Below are 19618 nucleotides of genomic sequence, written 5' to 3'. Positions count from 1 at the left end.
AATGACAGTCAGTAAAACTTCCCTTTAAAATCCAAACAGAGCCTCTGAAATATCCAGGGAAACTAAAAGATCAAGGGGGTGAGAACTGACTGCTGTGACACAGGCATGGTGGTGCACTGTTATGCTCCATTCTCAGTTGGGCAGCTTGGGTACTTCATCCACTAACAGATGCAGATACTAAAATGCTGCCACAGCTAATTCGTTTAAGCCTGTCTCCTGTTCTGGCTGAAGGATTTGCATAGCCAAAGGAGCAAATCAGCAGAAATTTTCGTGCACATACAGTGTCCATTAAATGATTCTAAGTTGCCTGTTAAATAAACTACTCCTTAATACTCTCAGGTATTTATTTTGCAATGCAGAATTGGCATCAGGGATTAAAATTAAGCTTGTTTTGAAATCACCTTTTTACCTCTGGACTCTAGAGAATAGAAAATGAGCAAATCTATAGTAAATAGCCTTTGATGCTTACTTGGTCATCCTGCTTAAATCATTTTTGTACATTTTGCATTCATCGCCACTATCTCAGTTGTTTTTTTACTTTTTTTTTTTTTTTACCATGAAGTCTATTTCTTCAAAGTTTAATTTCAGACCTTTAAAGCAAAATTAAGACTGCAGAACCTGATCCAGAATGATATTTGATAAAGCATGTGGAACATGGAGGACTTCTGGTTTGGTTTGTTCGATTTTTCATGAAACTTCAAGAAATCATTAAGGGTTCAGTTCCAGAAAAGGAACCTAGAATGCATTTTTAATTGTTATTCTTCCGAATGATGTCTTAGTTGCTGTTGCCTGGATAGCAAAATCTTCCAGTCGTACAGACTATATAGCCACATAATAAAGGCATTGTCATCCTATTGGTTTGCACTGTTTACTAATCCTCAGGCTGTCTCACTGTTCCAGTGCTTTCTCTGGAGATGGTGTTTTAGAAGAAAGCATTTTACTTACATTAATTACAGCACAAATGATTCAGGGGACTATCTGTGCCTATCCCCATTGACTGAAGGGATTAGGATTCTTTAAAGACAGCCATTCCCACAGCAGCAAGGGAAATGTTACAGACCCAGCAGTGGCTTATTTCTGAACATCATTCCTGGGACGTGGTGTTACTGCTGGTCATCTCTAGAGGCACTCAGCAACTGATAGTGCATATGAAAAGCATGAAATTGAATCACATTCCTTACTCTGTCATCCTGCATTGGGTTCAAGCATCCGCCAGCATAGCAGATTTTCTTGAAAATCCATTTTTTAAAAAAAAAGCCTTATTAAAACCAATTCTATTTAGATTTATTTTCATATATGAGAGTTGTACTGCTTCATAGTCTGCATCATTTAGGTATTAAAATTTGTTTCTGAACCATTTCAAAACTTGCTTCGGTTGTTGATCCGTGATATTTTATCAGCTTTGTAAACTGCTGAAATTGAAGGGAATCAAGGTCTGTTTTTTCTTATTGGTTTGTTTTCCATATAACAAATGTGTTCTATGGTGGGTGTGATTCTGAAGTTGTGTCAGACATCTCCATGTCTGGATATGGCAAACACTGAATGCAGATGGGAGATGCGGTCTGTAGCTCCTCAGTCCTCGTATACAATTTGAACCAATAAGTCTTGGTGCCTGTTGGACTTGCAGGATGAAGTGCTAGAGAAACTCAATCAGCTTTATGCCAATTTGGAACTACCACTGCTTTATGTTAGGCTAAAATTTCAGAGTCCTCTTCCTGCTTGAGTGTTCTTACAAATGTGCACCCTCTGCACTCTTATAAACTTGTAAAGAGTGGTTGCTGTTTCCTGCGTATGAAGAGCTCTGCTTAGTGCTTCAACAACGCAAAACATTTCTACAGTACATTGTAGTCAGTGTTCAAAGCTCTTTAAGGCACTAGTGGATTAAGCTGGTGAGGTAAGTAAGCTCTGTAAAGAGCACTGTGTAATTAGTTAATGTTTTTGTCAGCAGCACATTAGGAATAACTGTGTAGCTGTCAGTTTTACAGGAAGTTTAATTAAGCTAGTTAATAAAGCAATTACCTGAACATGACAGTGACTGCACTTAACTAATCAGAAAATGAAAATAAGAATGGTCTTAAATTACAAAACATACCACCTCAATGACTAATGTAGCCTTCAAAGATGAAAGGTACATTGGTATAATTATTATGCTTCTAATTAGGTACATTGTTGTTCTGCAAATTTTAATTAAATCACTGCAAACTAATTAAATCTGTGATCGTGCCTTTGTTTGAAAATGGAAAAATCACCTCCTGTTGTCATAACATCAGGTAACAAATTTGATATTAAGAGATATGCAAGAGAAATAATTTTCCAGCAATCTTGAAATGGGAGACAAAATAATGGCCAAAATAACCAGCTGCTGCTAGTTAAATGTGCTTATTGTGAGAGCTGCTGCATTTAACTAGGAGGAGTCTGCATTCAGAAGAAAAATAAATGAGCACTTGTAGTGTCTGAACATTGAGAATGTAGTGCAGTATGGTCAGATTTTTCATAATCCAAATGTTGGCTGGGTTATCCATGCCTTAAGCATGGGGTGCTGCTGTTCAGCTGTGGTTTCTGCACAGGCTACACTGCCTGTGTTTTATGCGATGGGTACTCAGCCTTTCTGAGAACACAGCTAATGCAATTCCTGATAGAAGACACAGGCTTGGCAAGCAGTAAATCTGTCTGATCATCAGCTGAGTGAGGAATTCCCTTGTGTAGGTCACAGCTGGACTCTGTACTCCCAGCAAGATAGAATTTCCCTCTGCCCGTGACCTGGGGCAGCGAGACTCAAGCCAAAAGTGACGTGAACTTGTTACTGCATAAACAAGTCCTAGATACCAAACCTCGTCCTTTGGAAGGTAAAACATGGAGCATTGTACTACGCCTACAGCAGCTGCAAAGTTCATTCAGCCTGAAGCATGAACTGAGTCATGCTGTTTGATCAAGTGCTCTCTATCCCAGGACGTCCCATTGTTTATTTACGTATTTTTCTCAGCATGGTTTCAAGGTAGAAGCAGAGAATTGTGAATGAAGTTGGTCTCAATTCTTACTTGGGGAAGGATGGGATGGCTTTCATCAGCTTACCCAAGGGTGGATTTTGAAAGGCACAGATGGCATTTAAGCACCATCTGTGACTTGGAAAATTTATCCCTTCACCTCTTAGTCTGAGTTTCCCTGGTGTCAAATTAGATGTGGAAAATCCATGTCCTGAGTGCCGAGCACTTGTGGGAGACTACAGTAAATCACTCCTGCACAGCTCTATTCCCAAGTTTTTGTGTGGCGAGCTACAGTGATGCTTGTCCTTTTTAAAAGACTTTTGGTGACATGTACTGTCAAGATAAAACAGGTATAGGTATTTGCTATCAATATTGTTATCCTCTCAAGGTTAGAAAGTGGTAGACTCAAATGTGTTGTCATGAATAAGCAAACAAAATCCTGCTCTGCGATCTAAGCTGAGCTACTGTCCCCAGTTTTAAGTGCTTGTTCGTAGATGGATTCAATGTGCTCCAGCACCACAGGTCTTTTCATCACTCCAGCTGTGCTACTGGTCATTGATTAGCTTATTATCAAAGGCATTTCTGTGTCAAACAACCATGTGATTGAGCAAATTCCTGAGTTTCCTTTCAAATCCCACTTAGTTTTTTGTTGAGGTAGAGAAATGTCTGCTTTTTAGTGATGTCAGATAGTAAATTCAAAATCCCAGACAATCCTCTATCAGTTTCATATCATAACTCAGAGCAAGCAGATTTACGTAACTGCTGATCTGTGTGTTGTGGCTACTTCTGAGACAGCTTTCCAACTAAATCCCAAGAATATACATATGCGTGTTCACAAAAATTTTCACCTGGCATAGTATGGATTGTGAGAACAGCTGAAATAATCCTCAATCTTCTGAATCAACAAATAGAGGAAAAGAGCTCTGGGCAGTTCTTGTGGGTAAAGTCTACTTGGTCATGCTGCAAGGTTAGAGTATTTGTAAATGAGTGAGAAATTGCTGTGGCTCAGGGCACAGTGCTCCTTCAGACACTGCTGCTGTCCCTTCAGTGTTGAGGGGAAGCTTTGATGCATTTGTGCAAATGAAGATTGACTAATTTTTCATGTTGGTAGTGAATTTATAAAAAATATTTCTGAATTCTCTTAAAGAAAAAAAAAACCAACACAACACATTCTCCGTGTGTAGCTGCAGTAGGGGAACATAAATACCATGCTGAGAAGTGCAGCATAAGAACCTGTGCAGAAGTGAATAACCTTCATATTTCTGAACGAATGCTTACCATCACTGAGTGAGAGAAAGAGATGAAGCTTCAGGTGGCATAAAGCTGCTTCTCTCACATCCAGTTGCCTTAAATTCTTTATAAGTCCATTTTCCCTAATGACTGATAACCCTTGTGTGACTCTGTAAGGTAACTGAAAGACCTCTTTTTGTGTGTGCTGTAGAAGAGCAGGATTTTGTTGTTGTTGCCTTGACTTTCATCTGTGCTCCCACAGGATAATCTCTAAATAAGCCAAAGAACCACCGTTTGTGGAGCATGCTATGCTGCTTTTGTGGAACTCATTTAAACATATTGCAATTTGATTGGTAGGATTCACTTAAAAGTATCTTTAGAATGGGTATATTAATTTCACTTACCTATAAATAACCCTAGAGTTTAGTATTTAGAACTGCCATGTAATAATGTGGCTGCTCATGTTCACATCTCACTTGTTCTAGATCAGAAGAATATAAGGTGTACAACTGTGAGGTGTTTTGCATTATTTTTTTTAGTCACACATTCTAAATTCTCTTTACCAAGCCATTATGAAACATTGAGTTATCTCCAGCTTTTGTTAGAGGAATTTATAGTATGCTAAATTTTTTATCTAGATTCTTGTTTGTCAGTTAGATTACTTTATTTACACAGCAAAGACTTGTGTTGAAGGAGGTCAACTCACTGAACACCTAATGTTAATCTTACTGAGTTTCTTCTTGGTGATTCAATGGCTCTACTATACTGAAGGCAATGAGCAGTGTTTATTTTAAGCAGTAAGATAACTAATGCCAGTAATTAGAATTATATACAACGTCCCTGCTGTTGGCTGCTCAGTATTCCAAAAACTTGGAAAAACAACTCTTCTATGGAATGTTTTTAATTTAATCTTCAGCTCATGTTTTAATGTGACTGCATCACATTAACATCTTGAATAATGAATTTAGGTACCTGTTGTTAGGCTGGAAGACATTGCAATATAATTTGTGTTTTATAAATCAAGTACCTCAGTTTGTTTTCCAGGTCATTCAGAGATGTCTTTCCTGGTAGTGGTGGTTCTGTGGCTGAATTCTCATTTTTTGAATACTCGTTACCAAATTACATTAGACTGCTATAAAATGCATTTGTTGCTCAAGCACATCACCAGCAATGACTTGCTTGAGCACATTAACCCCAAAGGAGAGAGCATTAGATGTAATTAGAGGAAAAACATAACTTGGGGCTTTTTTCTTTTTAAATATGTGGTTGAAGCCAGCACAGAATGACAGAAGACGATGTACTTCTTAATAAGCTTCTACATTAAAATTGCAGCAGCTGCATAGGGAGAAAGAAGAAAGCAGCAAGTAGACTGTGTCTTGTGTACTTTGAATTACTGTGTCAGTAGTGATGGATGGAGCAAACAATAAAATCTGACCTGTCACACAATGCTTATGAGGCTAGGAGCCTTAAGGCATTTGTAATTGGCGTCAGCCAGCAATGTTAATGAAGGTGGATGGAAAAATTAGATTATTTGAGTGATGCAGACTGCTATATATTTTTAGTATGCGAAAGAAATAAGAAAAGGCTTGTAAGTCAGGGAGGCTGAAGCTGTGAGGCTTTTTCTCTGTAAACTGTCTCTTGTCCCTTTATAATAGAGCAGGCAAAAGAATAGTTTTTAGATAACAGGTTCATGCTGTGTAGAATGTGGGTTATTTAAAGTGATTCTGTGAGGCATCATTTTTAAAGCATGTGGGAGGTGCAACGCATATAGTCTCCATTAACAGTAATGGGATTTTTGTGTATTTTCTTTATATTATGCATCACACTCAAATGTGCCCCTTTAGTATAGACCAGAAAGTGCATCTCGAGGCTGATGTTACTCAACGTGTTGTCAGTGTGGCATGAAGTGCACAAGTGAATGCATTTCTCATATTTGGGAATTCTGTGGTGTTTAGATGTACAAATAAACTGGGTTTGAAACAGTAATGCCTAAAGTAAACGCATCATATTAAGTGTAGTTGGTGTGAAAAAGAAATTGAGTTGATATTATCCTCAGGAAATGGCAGGAAGGAGTTGAGGGTTTGGAGATGACCCTGTGAGCATTGCTGTGATCAACTGCAGAGGGCTTGGGAGGTGGGTGGGGGGTAGGTGGCTTTGGGTTAGAGTCTGTGGGAGAGAGAGGAAAGTGGGGATGCTGTTACAGTGCGAGTGGGAAGATGTAAGGGACAAACTCGCAGGAGAAAGTAGACTGCTGTAGTTCCATTGGTTGCAGGATAATTTCTACATACTGGACCTGTATGCAGTCATTGTTAATTAGATGATACAAGCAGGCTCCTCTGACCCACTGAGAGATTTCTTCCCTGGAATAAAACAGAGATGGAGAGCTTGACTGGTTGACTTTCACCTGCTGTTCATCAGTGACAAACTTAATAGACAAAAGCAGTGAAAATAATTTAAGCTCTTTGTAGTTATATGCATTAATTCTTATTTCCATGTAACTTAGACAGTTTTCCAATGATACCTATTTCTCCTTCTTTCATTTTAATGTGTTGCTTCTGTGAATAAATATGTAGGGAGAGAGGATCATGGTTTGTCAGAAATACAAGATGCCTCTACTTGGTATTGCACTGTAATCCTAGTAAAAGCAGCTTTTGGTCCAAGCATACTTCGTATTGATTTTTCCTGTGCTTAGGGAAAAAGATGTATTTTGTTCTAAATGTGTGGCAGTGGAGGGTATTTTCCTTTTAATACAATCTTTTGTCTTCCATTGTTGTTACTTGTTCAAATGGAGAAAAGAATGTGAAATGGGTCACTTTAAGTCTAGATAGCTGTTACTCACTTTTTTTCCTGTAGATTATAATGAGCAGGTGGGGAAATAAAGGAGAAAGGGAAGCTTCCTAGTTTAGATTTCAGTAATGCTGGTTGTGTGACCTCAGTTGGAATTTCTGCAGACTGATAGAGCAGGCATCTGAAAAGACTTTTAAACACCTGCATTCTCAGGTCAAAAAAGAGTTTTTAAAAATGAGCTATTTGAGGGGGAGAGAGAGTGCTGAAATGTCTTTTAAAGAAAAGTTTCCTTGGGTAACACTGAAAGGTAAAAAGCCTTTTAAAAACTTCCGAAGTTGAATGGAGATGCTTTTCTTCAGTCAGTGTCTAGACAGAGCTTTCTCTTCATTTGCATTTCATTAATGAGAGTGAGTTCTGAAATGCAAGGGATTAATAATAGAGAAGTAGAGGCTTTCGGAGGAGGGATGGCACGGGCTGTTACACAAGCTTTCTCATCCAATTTCTGTGCAGGATAGGGAAGACAAGAAAATGTTGGTAGGATGCTGTTCTAATGTGGGTTCTGCCCACATCCCAGGGCTTGTCCTGCAGGACTTCTGCTGATGGATCTCATGTCCTGGGGCAGTGCATGGCAGCACCATGTAAGTCCTCTGTTTGATCCCATCCCTTCCACCACTCACATCCAAGCACACCTGAGCACTGTGTGGATGGACTGGTCCTGCTGGTGGCACTCAGGCAGGGAATTACTTTTGTCCTGTTCTTGTCTGTCTGTGCACTCGTGGTTCTTGAAAATTGCCCTGCAACCCCACTGTAACATGTGAAATACTGGCTCCCATAATTCATATTTCCAGTGTCTTTGCCCCGTTACTTCCACCAGTTTTTACCAGGCAAAGGGAAGGATCAACATGATGCTTCACATGGCTTCTACATGCTCCCCTTACAGCTGTGAATGGGTTTGCAATACCTGCTTGTCACCAGTTTGCAATATTTGTGGCATAATTTTATCTTCCAGTATCAGAGTGTAGTTGTGATAAAACCAAAAGATAAAGCTGAGGCTAGAGGTGGTCCTTTAGTAGCTAGCAATTGCACATGGGAATGAGATATGATTCCAGTGAAATAAAAGGACATTAAAAGGAAATGTAAAAATTGTCCAAACCTTTACTCCTGTTTAAATGTGGCTTAAAGCACACTTCATGTTCACCCTTTGATTAAGATTCAATGCATCAGTAATCCTATTCGAGACATCTTGACACAGATTATAATCAAGAGCCTCTCTGTTTTTATGGGTAACCTTTTTATTTTGACCTAGCTAGAATAGAGCTGTAAATGAAAGGTCACACAAAAGGCATAAATTGTTATTACTTCTCTCAGCTGCCTCAGAAATAATGTTCTCTAAGAGAAACAAATAGAATTAGTCAATGGAATTAATTATCTATGGAAACGACATCATTGCAAGGAAAAAGCAACACTTGGACAATTAATAAACTTCAAGCAGGGTATCTGAAGTAATAAAGCCAAATTCTGTGAAAAGTGCAAAGTAATTTCATTTGCAGGTGTTCTTACTGGGGATTGTGGAGGTACTGGTGGAAGGGGAAAATGTGTTTTAAGCACAAATTAGGGTAGACAAAGTACTAAAAGATCTCTGTAGATCAAGGCATGGATCAAAAATCCATTAACAAGTTTTTCCAGGAATATCTTGCCTTTCACACTAATGGAAACTTCTTGCCAGAAATTCCAATTCTGGTCTTGTTTAATATTTTTAAGAGGTGAGAGGCACCTGCTGCCCAGGGGGCTAAATGCTGTAAGTTACAGTCAGAAGCTTGAAAGATTGAAGACGTTTACTGATCATACGTAGCCAATATAAATTGCAGGGGGACTGAAGTGAGAAGCTGTTTCAGCTGATGCACTGCATTAGCTGGTGGTGTGTTTGTGTAGGATACCAGACCTGTGATCATAGGATGTTCATCATGGCCGGAATCCTCTGAAGTTAGTATCAAAAGCCTTCCAGTTCAAATGAACAAATAAATGGTAGAAAACACCTAGGGGGGAAAAAAAAAAAAACCTCTAATGAAAATGGAAGAGGAATGCTGTACAGAGACATCACTATTTTCAAAACTGAAATCTGTCATCACAGAGACTGTATAGGAGAGTTAGTATTGGAAGTGTGCTTTATTGCTTAAATATATCTTGCACAGGCAACACTGAGCAAAGGAAACGCTTTTGAGTTATGTAACTCTTTGATGGGATGCCATAGGGTCTTTCATTTTAAGCCAGTAAATTTCAGAGCAGTAATTTAAAGACTACACTTTTCCTTAAATCTGAAAGCATGTTCTAAATCTTCTGTTTAGTTTGAATGCTTATCTGATATGCCTGATGTTTTATTTTCAAGCTGAATTAGGGTCACTGGCAGGCTCTCTGACATAGCTTTTGACTACCATGAAGCAGCTTACCCAGAAGATGATGTTGGAGACAAAGAACATGGTCCGTCTAAAGCTGAATAGGGTTGTGGAAGAATAGTGTGAAGGCTTGTGATTCTGTAGGTTGCACCATTTTGTGTGGTGGCAGGGGATCTCTCAACACTCTTGTTTGCATGCAGCATGCATTGAATGGAAAGTTAGTTTTACCTGCTGGTCTAATTCTGCTCATTTCATCCAGTAACTCTTATCAGACACACATGGATTGAGGTTTCATGTATGCACCTGAGGTGTAGTGAAATCTTACAGTTCTCCAAAAAGGGAGATGCAGTCAACCTTTTGAGTCTTCATATGCAAATGCTGTTCAGGTTTGATAGAGGTTGTATAGATGTTGATGCTTAGTACTGGGGCTAGATGGGGATGCTTCATACTACTCCTCTCTTAGCTTAACTTACAAACCTTCCATTAGTGGGCACTCAATGGAAAGTTACTTTTTTTTCTTCCTTCAATCTGTGCTAGAATTTGATGAAAATGGAAATAATGGTGAAATTAAATTTCAAATAGTTTTATTTTATGTCTTTCTCCTGATGCACTATCATAAACTTTGTCACCACTGGAAGAATGAGAACCCACATGGTCTACATAGAACTTGCAGAATGAGGAAGCTTTGACTGAGCCTGACCATTTCTAAATAACCGTCTGTAGTGAACTTTATAAATTTCTGTAGAAACAGATAAGGGAAAATCTCTCTTCATTATCGCTGATTATCTCTACGTTGACATGAGTCATACGCAGAACATCAGCGTCTGAAATGTTATCATCTAATTCTTTTTCAGAGGAAAAGTACTGGGTAGCTTTACTGTATTATCAAATCTTATAGCTTACCAGTAAATTGAGTGACCAACTTAAAGATATCTTTAGAGGAGAACCTGAGACGTGAGCTGACACTGAAACTCCAGTATCTCCTTCCCTTGGGCAAAAAACTCTTAAGATTGCATATGTGCTGTGCTTTCAGGGTGGCAGATTATTCTCTGGGATTTACTGCTTTATTTGCTATGTTTGAGGCACTGTCTTTTCCCTGCTGAGGGTGCTGTCTGGATTTTTCTGCTCGTTGTTCATCTCTGGCTCTCTCGTTTCACACCTTCAGCTTTGGGCTGTGTCCTGGAGGGCACTCTTACCACCTCCCAAAATCTGGCGTTCTCTACACCTTGTTCTTCCTCCACACGGACAGTCACTTCTTTCGTAGTCAGCTCTGGGAAACTGCTGATAGAATTGAATATGGTGTGGATATAAAAAATAGAAATATATGCAGGGAAAGCACATTCCTTAGAGTAGCTGTGAGACTAGGAAGGAAAGCCAGCTGTATAATTCATGTTAGATGCCCTTGCTGTGGCTGAGTTTAGCCTTGATCTTAGCTAATCAGTCATACTTAGATAGTGACAAGGGAGTGTAACACTCCTGACAGCTTGTGTTGTGAATGTTTTGAAGGTCTTGGCTAGGGCATGGTGCTAGTCCAAAGTACAGGCTGAAGACTTCACTAGACAAGCAGTCTTGTCAGGGGCAATTGGGACAGATTAATCTGTAGCCCAAATCCAGGTGAAAAAAAGGTGTTGTAGTGTCTGTTGGACTATTTGGAGCTGTTGTGGTATTCAGCCAATGCTGCCTGGAGGACCCAATTTTCCAGCCTCCCTCTGAGCAGTGGCTAGCTGTGCCTGGAGCTTCAATCACAAAGCCAGGGTTTGGGCAAATGTACCTCGATTCTTTGCATTTCAAAAGTGACATCCTCTGGACAATTTGGGTACTGTTGTGGTAAAACCTCAAATAGCTCTTTTTCAACTGCAAAAAATGGATTCGAGGCTTAATACTGAAGTATTCTATAAACTGTTTCCAAAATCACAGTCATCACTGAATGCTTTACAGTATTACTAGAGAGTGCAGCAAAAGCGATGCCCTTCTGTTTAGAAGGGCAACTCGTGTGTTCTTCTGAGGAGATGTCTCAGATCTGTGAGTGGGAAAGGGATTTTTGTCTGGAGCACTGCAGCCAAGTAAACTGCTCCAAGCATTCGTGTGGAAGAAGTGCAACGTTTGCATCAGTGGCAAATGGGAAAATGCACGTAGCAATGATTGGGTAACTAGCTGGTCAACAAAATGCACAGGATATACAACAGGAAAGCTTTCCTGTTTTTCTGTAAAGTAGCTTTTACAAAGGGAATCACAGGGGGGGGAAAAAACCCACAGATCTCTTGCTGATAGAAATATGAAGATTGTTGGGATATGATTGGTTATCTGATGCAATTAAAAAAAAAAAACTGGTTTGTTATCTAAGTGAATTTTATGATTCTTGAGCTGTAGCATGTTCTAGGAAAACTAAACTCATCTCACTAGGCTGAATCTGTTATGGAGTGTAAATGTGTCCCCCAGGAATTCTTTATGGACTTTTGAAGCATGGCAGTATGACTTCTAAACTGCATTTTTATCCTAGCTTCTATGGGCGTAAGTTGTTGCAGGAATGTTCTTGTATTCTGTTTTGGTCAATCCTGCGGTGTTACAGGTAGGCTGGAATTGGTGGTGTTTTCCAGTTTTGAAGGGTCTATTAATATTTATGAGGTCATTGTACATATTTCAGGAAAACACTTCTAACCTTTGGAGTCTGGGAGTTCTTTGGGAGATAACATCTCAGTTTTACTAATAAGTCTTACCAATTCTTTATGGATTTACCTTAGAAAATAATGTCTGTGTCACAAGCCTTACGTACACACTGGCCCTCTGGAGGCAGTGAATATATTAATAAAATTTCTAATTCTGCTGCTGTATTACAGTCCAGACTGTATAACAGCTTCTGCAGTTTTACATTAAGAAAATCATATGAGCAAACTTAGTTTTAAGGTGGCTTGTTGGAGAAAAACTGAAGAGTGTTTTGACCGGCTGCTGTGCCTTATTATCTTCAGCTGTTAGAAATAAGTGAACAACTCTTACTATTTTTTAAGCTATTACAAGTATAGGCCACAGGGCTCTATCTTTGCTGCTGTTTGGTTTTGGGAGGGTTTTTTGGGTTTGTCTTTGTTTTTACAGAACTCGTTGGTCATAGGTTTTTCCAACTTGAAATAATTTCTTTCCTGCTAAGAGACACCAGTTTTTCTGAATTAAATCTACTCAATCTTTTTCAGTTCAAGGCTAAGCCAATAAAAAGTCTGCATCCCAAGGTACAAGGATGAGACTTGCTTCATGCCAGTTTATGTAGTCGGAACCAGTGAGATCCTGAAGGACTGCTGTGTTGGTTGATTTTCTTTTTTATAAAGCAAGCAATGGTTTCTGACAGGTGGTCTGTGGGCATCTAATGTGTTGTCCATGAACTACTTTGCTTGGCCAAGGAAGGTATGTAAGAAAAGCAAGCATATTATCAGAAGGCTTACCTGTACTGAGCAGGTAAATGAAAGTCAGCCCCTGTATTAGTGTGTACTCTTAAGTACTCTAATCTGGATAATTGGGTATTGTCATCTGTCTGCTTTTTAAATATCTTCATACAACACATCATGTCATGTGCTGGTACAGTGTTTGATATTTTTGCTGTAGAATTGGCTGCACTTCAGCAGTGGTATTATTTGTACTCATAAATACATGGGACTTGGGCTCCTTTGTAGATGAAAGGAACCATATAAATGCTAATTTCATTGCATAATTGTCTTACTGAATATTTTTCAGAATATATTTAATGGGATAGCTGTAGTACATCAATACCAGTCAATTAAACTGCTCTGGGATCTTTTTTAGAGAACTAACAAATGCTTTGTTAACTGCCTGGTGTTTATGCAAGATAGAAATGTTTCTCACAAAAAAAAAAAAAAAAAAAAAACCTACCTAAATATGAAAGTTCATACATTGCGTTACCTTGTGACTACTTGCTAGGAATGTCCTCAAGGATAAGAGATGTTGTTTCAGAAATTCAGTGCCTTGGCCTATGGAAAGTGTGAGAGTAAGGGCAGTGTATGTTAACTGTAAAAGGCTTTTATTTAGAAGGTGCACATAGTTTAGAGTACCACGTTGGAACAGAAGAAATGCTCCAACTCTGGGAGAAGCCCTTGAAGCCTTCTAGTCTCTCCAGGATCCTTGACCTTTTCTTCTTCTCCCTTAAGGACAGATGCTTGAGCAGCTCTTGGTGCTGAACTCACTGAAGTAATAAAGCTCAAATTCACCCTGTGTCATAAACTAGAATTTTGTGTTCCTTGTTATGCACTTCATTAAACCAGGAGTGTTTTTTCGGATAAGCATTTGTCATTTCCATGTCAGATTTCTCGAAGAACATGGTGAATTAACAAGACATGTTTAATGCAACCTTGACAAAAAGGTTAATGAGAATTCAGAAGAATGCAAGGAAGGAAATAGTATGTACTGCTCCAGGTGAAAGCTACAAGAGATCAGAGTAAGTTGTTATTCAGCTTGTCTGAAATGGAAGTATTTGTTTTGTTCCACAGCAAATATATAATTAAAAGTTGAAACTCTTTTGAAGTACCGCCCTTCAGTCTTATTCACTACTGTCTGTCAATTCATAGTGCAGTAGGACCCAGAAGGCAGGTTCCCATTGGGCTGAATTAAGTCACCAGAAATGTTTGAGATGGGTTTTCTGTCCTGTTTACTCCAAAGTTAAAAGGATTCTTAGATTGGCCTGATTCAGGCTCTGTAGGATTGATGTGTTACAGCTGAGAGAAGGGAAGGCAGGTGTCATGGTCACGTGCTGATGTCAGTGGCTGCTGTGCCTTATGGCTTCCTCCCATTGCTACCTTTGAGCCAGTCGAATCATACAGGTTGAGGAGCCAAAGCTCAATGAGGCACGTGGCATTCTTGCACTTATCCATGATGTCTACAGACCCCTCCATCTGAAGAAAGAAAATTCAGAAAAATTCCCCATCATTCCAGGCTTCTTGAAGGCTGTGAGAATTTTCTTGGAGGAACATCCGAGTGTAACACAACTGAGTTTCAGTCATTTTCTGTTCTTGAACTTTATGTAGCTGATTGCCCTATGCAATGAACTCTTTTGCATTTAGCCAGAGAACTCTTTAAGAGAAATTAGCAATAAATAGGGATTGCAAATACTGATATTTTTTTTTTTTTTCTTTGGGAGAAAGCTGACATTCTTGATGATGGTAATCACAGGGCTCCTTTTCTAACTTGATTAGAATCACAGTTTTGGCTGCCAAATCAAATTGGCATATGATGGTTGGAGCTTAAAAAGCCCTCAATTAGCTGCACTCCTGTGTCTCTTGTGGCAGTTACCTGTGCCTTAGGGATGGCCTGATCACTTTGTTTGGATGTTTGATGTGTACAGCTGGTATTATTGAACTCTTTCCTACTGCAGGCAAAGTTGAAATGGTTGAAAAAATCCCTTATTTGCATTATGAATCATCTGCCAAAGTTCAATTGTTAAAAGCTGTCCTCTTGACAGGAAGGTGGAATGAGAATTTGTCATTGCTTATAGCTAATTACTAGCTTAAAGAATAGTATTATTTGCATAAATTTAGTTTTCTTCATGCCTCCACTTAAATAAAAAGTAAAATTCCTTGTTCCGGTATCCAGGTGATGTCAGAGGTGCTGCTGGATGGGGACTTCTAGCTGCTTCTGGAGAACTGCTCTGTAGGGTATTAGATTCCAGAATCCTTACCCTCTTTGTTCGAGCAGAGGATGTGCTAATGCTTGCTTGAAAGTTATGAATCCTGGGAACTTTAGGAGAGGTGTCTGCCTCTTAGCACTGGAAAATAACTAATTTTTCTAGTTCTGGAATTCACGTTTTGAGCTTTAAGCAGCAAACACTGAGCCATTTAAAACATCAAAGGAGGTGGTTTTTTCTGGCTTGGGCACATCTTTAATTTAAAGCAGATTTATTAAAGGCCAAAATAGGATAATACTGCAAAAGGATTAGCTGTGGTTACTTGATTTCTGAGCAAACAAACTAATTCTGCTTTCTTTGCATGGGCGTCTTTCACAGTGAGTCCATTCACTGAGCAGGAAACTAGGCCTGGGGTTTGCTTTTATTTCTTTTAATTTTTTTGTTGTTTCTATTGTAGTCTTTAGAAATCAGAAGCATTGCTGAAAGCTTTGACTTCAAAGCTGAAGCCAGCTTACTCTTTATTGGTTGCTATGCTCAGAGTTATATTCCCTAAGCTTCTTTGCTAGTAACTGCCAAATGTTTTGTTTCAGCGCTTTTCACCATTGGGGCTTTTACTTTGTTTTTGTTTTTGTTTTTGTTTTTTCTTTCACAAAATGTAAATTCTGAGGAGTCAATTAAAAATAGATTGTTGTTCTTAAGACTTAATTTTTTTCCTGTTCTGAAAGCAGACAGAAGCGGCATTGCAGAATGCTGCTTATTTTGCATTAGTACTTAAGCCTCAGATTTACTGCATTTATAAAGCAACATAAATTTTCAGATCTGAAAGTTTAGTCAATACTAAACATTTTGAACATCCAGTAACAAAGCGTGGATGCTGCAAGGGTTATATCATAGTTGTTGAAACCTGAACAAGTCTGCTGTGAACTACTGAACCTGATAGATTTAACTGGAAAGGAGTGTGGTAACTCCTCTGGGGGAGTCTTGGTCTGTTGGAATTTATTAATAGTGATCAGAAAAAAAAAAAAAGCAGATTGTCTTTGCCCATGAGAAGTGAAGGTCAGTGTTTGCTTAGAAGATGATACATCATGTGAGAACTGAGCATGCATGCTGTAAAGGCTTGAGACTGATTCACTGGTACTTCAGGAGCCAAAGCCGATGCAATAGCAACTTTTCTTTGACTTATTTGTAGAAATACTTCAAAGGGAAAATGACAATGTAGGAAATGTATTTCTGAACTATTATCAGCCTGTACATATCTACTCGGAATACCACCATCAAATGCATCATATATCTTAAGTATTTAGCAGTGTATTTGCAGTTGCAGACTCCAACCTAATGCCATTGCTTAACTCCTTGCTTTAAGCCAAATGTGTGCTGAAGATGATACAATTGTATTAACTAATTGATGGAGAGTGTTCTCTGCGAGATTTTAGAGATACTAAAATATTGCCAGCATGCTAATTGAGCAAAGCCTTAAGGAACTTGCCCACCTTTTACTACCACCTAACGCTGCTGCTGCTTCTGCCCAGGTACAGACATATGAGAGTGACTGAGTAGATGAACTGTTGCCTTATCTGAAATCTGGACTGATGGAGTTGTATGGCTAAACTGTTCTGTTTAAAATGTCACTGTCTGAGCAGGGAAGCCCTGTGCCTGGGGGTCTGAATGTCCTGCATTGCTTTCGCTCTGCCATATGTAGGCAGTTTAACTGGTAACTGGAGTGTCTGTGTGTGTGTGTAGAGCTGCAGATCATTACCTTTTGATTATGTTCATGTTATCTGATGCATTGTCTCCATAAGAGAAATTAAATTGCCTTTAGTAATTTGAAGCAAGTAAAAATGACAAATCATCATTCTCCTGTGATCACTAAATGGCTACAGAATGAGAATGCATCTCAATTACATGGCAAGTATACTTCAAGCAGCATTGATTGGTCCAAATCTCCAATTGTTTTCCTGTGATTTTCTTCATTTAAACTAAGATGGCTTTGGTCTATTAAAAAAAAAAAAGTAACTTCTTTCTTCTTTGAATAATACTATTAGCTGTGAACTCTCAGCTTGTAATTATGGAGAGTTAGAATTGAGAATCATTTCACAGAAAGAAAAGTAATATAAAGTGTAAAGAGAAATAAGAGAACAAATGTAGTAGAAAAGTGAGTTTGAAGTCCATGCTTTAGGATGTCAGACTACACTGGAAAGCAAAAAAAAACCAAAAAACAAACAAACAAAAAAAAACTGCTGTGCACAGCTGGCAAGTGCCTGTCATTAGTGAGCTATTATGGAAATCCTGCCGGAAGAGAAGACAAAGTACTTTTATATGTGAATATAGAATATGGACAGTAAGATACATTTGTTGAAGTTAGCCAACAGTGCTGCCCGCATCTCGATTTAGGTTCCAGTCCTGCACATATTCCTGACTAAAAAAATTAGCATCTCCATAGCAGTAATTAGCAGGTGTACAGAATGACTGTGCAGCAGAGCATCCTGCAGACATCCTGAGCCACAGGGGCTGCTGCAGAGGGAAGGTCAGGTGCAGAGCTGCTTCTGGATGGATGGATGTCTGCAACATCGCCAGAGCACTTCAGAGTGTTCAGAGGGCGGGTGTGACCCTGGTACTTGATGCTGAAGAGCCACCAAAAGTGTCTGGATTTCAGTCTGAGAAGGTGGCTTTGCTGAAGGAAAGGGAAGGAAAGTACATGCATACTTTGCAGTTGTCATTGCATGATAGCTAGCAGGAGGAAGACAGAGGAGAGGCAGAGTAATCTGCTGGTTTAGCCCAGGCTGGTATTAGATCTCAGGGATGAGAGGGAATGGATATTTTTCTTTTGACTCAGCTGTTCATTGTGACAGAGGTGCTTTGTCTTCATCTGCCTTATAACTTGTGCTAACCTCTTCAACTAATGAGGGAAAAGTCAAAATCAGCATTGCACAAATCTTTCCTCTTACGAATTTGCTCTTTTGCTTCCCATCACAGTGCTGCTTGTCCCTTGCTGCTCCAGTAAGGACCTGAAGTTCTTTCAGCATCGTGAGCCAACTGAGCCTTCCCTTCCTTGACCTCCATAATTCCAGAAGTGGCATCTAAATTCCATGCAAAAACCAAGTTGATTTCTAAATGATGTGCTAGATTTTGGTGTGCAGAACTATTTTATTTTGTTCACAAAATAGCAATTATTTGTTGTTGCATTATAGTAATATATGGTCCTTTGAATGTCTTCTATCCAGTGCTGTGTCCTTACATACCCTATCTAGCTGATGCTATTTACTGCATTTTTAAGATTCTTAGTTCACATTGAGCTTATTTGCTAGCTGTTTCTCAGGGCAATTTGTTTTGTATCAGAACAGAATTTTGGCCCTCGTGGTCTGTCCAGAAGTCTCCAAATTAGCTGATTGTTTTCTGTCTGCAAGGGTGCTTTGCAGTAGTACATAATTTCCTTGGTTTGCAGCCCTGCCATTCAAACACTGAAATAGGTCTGTGTCTTCATGTGTCAGTTTGGGAAATGTGTTGTCCAAGTCTGTAGTTTTCTCCCTTGGATAGTTTTAACCAGCAGAATAGCATTTAAATGCAAAGCTTTTGGCTACTGTGAGTCCAATTACAAGTATGGAAGGTCAGCCAAATTGTCCTTTAGAATCGTGTTGATGGCAGTTCAGGGATAGAGCTCAGTTGGTCTCTGAATGGGAGTCCTTCACTCTGAAGGTTCTGTGAGCAGTCCCGAGTCTCTTTTAAGGATCTCTGGTGCACTGATTTGAAAGCAAAGAAGAGCACAAACTCAGGTGCAGAGCTCACCCTGCACTGACCCTGTGTGTGTTGGCAGTCAGGCTCATTGTGTTCTAAAACAAATTTTTGACTTTGATAAAAAACCAGGAGGTGCCTTCTGCTCTTCTGCTGATTCAAGCTTAAGCCATTTCTAATTATAGTGAGAGGCCACAAAATACGAAATTAATGCCATATTTAATTACATGAGAGCTGCCTTTTGCAACTCAACTGTTTTCTGAAGCTGTAGATGGGGAAAAATGTCTCCTCCTAGAAGATGACCCTTCTGTCTTTCTGGTTGCTCAGGAGTTGGTAGTCAGTTGCTTACACTTAACGCTGTAGGAAGTGAAAACTTGCAACTGATTGCCAATGACTGGAACTTGAAAGAAAAAAAAAAAAAAGCCAACTTTAAATGTTACATTTTATAGTCTTAAAATTGACAAGCATGATTTTAGGGACTGAGCCTTGTGCTTGGAGTACCTGCAGTTGGCACTAGGAATGATGTGACCTCCTGACTTAGAGTGGTATTTAAAGGTTGCCCAGGTCTCACTTTCCTTCTGCTCTGTGGTTAATTTTACCCTGAGGGCAAAGACCTGCATCTCTCCCTCCTTAGATCTGCAGGACTGCAGAGCTGTGGAGCATGGAGCAATTTGTGGTCCTCCAAACTTTGCTTCATGTGACCTTTTGGCTTTACTATATTCAGCTGCATCAATTTCCTCAACCTGATTAATGTCTATACCTGGGAACCTTGGCTCTTTCTTTGTGACCTCACAGCTGGAGCCTATTCTCTTTTACCAGCAAGTTATGAACCACCAACCTGTCAGCAAGTGTGCAATGAGAAACCTTGTCAAATA

The 19618-nt window shown here is 39.3% G+C and overlaps 1 protein-coding gene across 1 annotated transcript in view; it reads left to right on the top strand.

Annotated features, from left to right (window-relative positions):
• The window catches only part of SPOCK1 (SPARC (osteonectin), cwcv and kazal like domains proteoglycan 1), a 255375-nt gene that overhangs the window by 171054 nt on the left and 64703 nt on the right, over window positions 1-19618 (top strand). The window lies entirely within an intron of this gene.

The sequence above is a fragment of the Centrocercus urophasianus genome, unplaced genomic scaffold (genome assembly GCF_019232065.1).
Source record: "Centrocercus urophasianus isolate 14NV4802_14NV808 unplaced genomic scaffold, USGS_Curo_1.0 seq_26, whole genome shotgun sequence".
Taxonomy (NCBI): Eukaryota; Metazoa; Chordata; class Aves; order Galliformes; family Phasianidae; genus Centrocercus; species Centrocercus urophasianus.
The sequence above is the reverse complement of the archived record's forward strand: the minus strand, read 5'-3'. Positions and strand labels throughout refer to the sequence as shown.